The following is a 3,165-nucleotide window of genomic DNA, read 5'->3' as shown; positions in this document are numbered from 1 at the left end:
CACATGTACCTAGATATAGAATCTTCAACTTTCAGACATGTTTTTGTTGCTGTGTTTTAGTATCCCTAAAGATGTCTGGCATGTACCCTTTTTTTCCACAGAAATAAAATCAAAGTAACCCTTTAATAGAAGAATAATTACCTGTCCAGTGGGTGACAACTCCAAACTTGTCTCTCTTAGGGCCCGTATTGGTGGCCTCTTGTTTACTTTAAATGGGTTTTGTACTTTCCTTCAAGTCTAGTCGAAGGAGCTTCCGAGGTAGGTCAAATTTTCCCTCCAATGTATTTGAATGATCTTAGAAGCGTCTCAAACTGATGACATACAAGCCCAAAGCCAGACCCTAACTGAGCTATGGTTACTGCTGGTATCTGACATTTCTGGGTGGGTTAGATACCTGGTCCCATGCAACGTTTTGTGGTTCCTCTGAATTGTTCCTGCATCACTACAGGACACAGTAGAGGACTGTGAATGGATGGGGCTACAACTCCCCGTGGGGAACCAGGCACCTGAAACACCCAGAAGTGTTGGAGAGCATTTGCGGTTGAAGCTCTACAAAAGGTTGGAGCTGTCACCCACCCGACAGGTAAGTGTTGTTTTACTTTTACAGGGTCCCTATAGGGCCCGTTCACGCTAGCTCGTCTGCTAAAACACTGCGTTTACGTGGGTGAGCTAGTGTGTTGTGGCAGCTCTGGCAGTGTGTGTTGTATCGTCCCCTGCTGAAGTTGCCACTGTTTAAATTTTTTTCTAAACTTCAATGGTAGTGTACAATGTGTACACTCCATTCAGGCGATGCCATGCGGTGACTGGTGTTCTGTTGAGGTGGCAAACTCGCCGAGATCTTCAACTCATGACGTCACATCCCTTGTAGATTTAGACAAGATGGCGCTACTGCCAGCCGTCACAGTTTTTGCAATGCCCGTTGACTTCTCCAGTTGCCATAGGTGTGCCTGTGCGGCTTCTAAATTGTCATCGAGTTCTCCAACTCTCGTTGGTGCTTGTGATATCGGGTGCCTGCACAGGCCATCTGCCGCAGGTTGTAGAGCTTGATACTTATCTTGGGTGGCTACGCGGGCGCACTGACAGGGGTTGGAGGTCTCGACCAGTTGGAGAATTTGATAGAACAACGGCAGTGGCATCCAGTGCGCTGCGAAAAATCGCAGCATGCATTTTCCACAGTGCAGCTCTCATCACACCCGTGTTGTGGACAAGGCACATAGAAAACAATTGTAGCGGTGACCTGCTTTGATCGAGTGCCTTAAAATGCAGGTCACCGCAGTATGTGTGAACGGGTCCTTAGTTTCGTCCTGGGGAGTTAGCAACAGGGTTGCTTTTATTTCTGGAGTCGTCTTTCCAATTTTCGCTAGCGTACAAATTTGCTGGAAATGCTTTTACTACACATTTGCCGTGGATTCACATTGACCTGTACTGGGGGAAAAAAAGCAAAGCACATACTTCAGGTTGAATGCTTGTGTACATTAACCCTTAAAGTGTATGTGAACCCTAACAATGAACTCCAATTTGCTCCCTTCTGTTCTGTTACATACACCATTGAACCTTTTTTGTTATATCTGTTTGATAAGGGGAAAAAAAAATAAACCAAAAAGTTTGTGAGCTGATAACTTTCTGTGCTCTCTTTCTCTGCTGACTGTTATCACTTTACATTGTTCTAAGGCCATGGTTCTCTACTGGTGGGTCGTGACCCAATAGTGGGTCGCGACCCCATGTTCAGTGGGTCGCCGCATGCCTTCCAGTGCACTAGGCGAGAGACTCCTCAGCCTTCCGCATAGCACAGCAGTGTCAGTTCTCGTCCCTAGCAGCCATTCAAAATTTGCTGCCTAGCGCCAACTTGAGGTGGGGTGAGCTGGGGGTATTGCCGCGAGGGAGGTCCATCCATACATGCATTGCTTACAGCTCCCTTGCATGACATCACATTCTGGCTCCCGGCACCTCTACAGGGAGTGAAAGGAAGCTGTACAAGTAAGGTACATATGGATGGAGCTTTGTCACAGCACAGCAGCCCACATTGAACCCCTAAAATGTTTTGGGGAGTGTGAATGTGTGTGAGATTGTGTCTGTGGTTGTGTGTGTCTGTCAGTGTTTTAATCACAAACAACCATGCAACGCACCTACTGTTTGTTCTGGTGCGGGAGGTGCATTGCGTTGCCATTCATTTGAATAGCACCCCAAACACACCTCCCGCCCAGTTTGATCGCTTGCACTAGAACATGCATTACCACAACACCGTTCATTCCAGTCCGGTGCGGTTTGGGGTCGCGACTTAATGACCAAGGACAAATGTGGGTCCTGAGGTTATAGAGGTTGAGAAACACTGTTCTAAGGTATCTCTGAGGACTACAGAACCACACACTTCTGTGTGATTATTAAGAAGAAGGAAGGGGCAGGGGTTTATAGTTCGAAGCTTTTGCTGCTCTCCTGATAGAGAAGGTCGAATGTGCGTTGTCACCCTTCCAAAGGAAGAGTGTTACTGACAGAATTATCATGTGAAAATAAAAGGAAAGAAATCCTGAAAGAAAAAAACCGAATGCAGCCACCACATCTAAGAGAGCTGGTAATCTCTGATATTATGTTTTTTCCTGGGTTTATATACACTTTAAAGGTTTACAGGACAAAACTATAAGCAGTGCCATATATACACTCATATATGTGAATGTGCCCATAAAGGACAGAAACCTGCAGTGTTACTGGCCATATATTTTTTTTATTAATGATCTGACATTGGCTTATGAAAACACCAAGGCCACGCTACTTCCATCTGCTGCATTACCGCTGGCAGTGGCTGACTTGTTACCTAGCAACAAGACCAAAAGAGAATGCGATTGATTGACTTCTCAGTCGAGCAATGGCCTATGAGATTATTTTTGAACGACACTGGCACTACCCTATGACATTCAGAGGACTGATTCCGGAGACACCCAATCGGATGCCAGCTTTCTTTTTACCTTGGGAAAGGCAATTGGGGGCGGGCGTGGCGCACTGCAGCCAATGAAAACCCGACTGTCTTTTGACGGACGGCGGCTGCACCTAATCGTAGGTGGCTGTCGATTTGTCCAGGGCGGGCGCTATGGCAGTCTCTCAGGACGAGGAGGCCGAGGATCGATACGCGAAAGAGAAAATGGCGGCCGCGGCGGGGGCGCACTGTGCGGG

The sequence above is a fragment of the Nanorana parkeri genome, unplaced genomic scaffold (genome assembly GCF_000935625.1).
Source record: "Nanorana parkeri isolate BGI_ZX_2015 unplaced genomic scaffold, ASM93562v1 scaffold14, whole genome shotgun sequence".
NCBI classification, from domain to species: Eukaryota; Metazoa; Chordata; class Amphibia; order Anura; family Dicroglossidae; genus Nanorana; species Nanorana parkeri.
The sequence above is the reverse complement of the archived record's forward strand: the minus strand, read 5'-3'. Positions refer to the sequence as shown.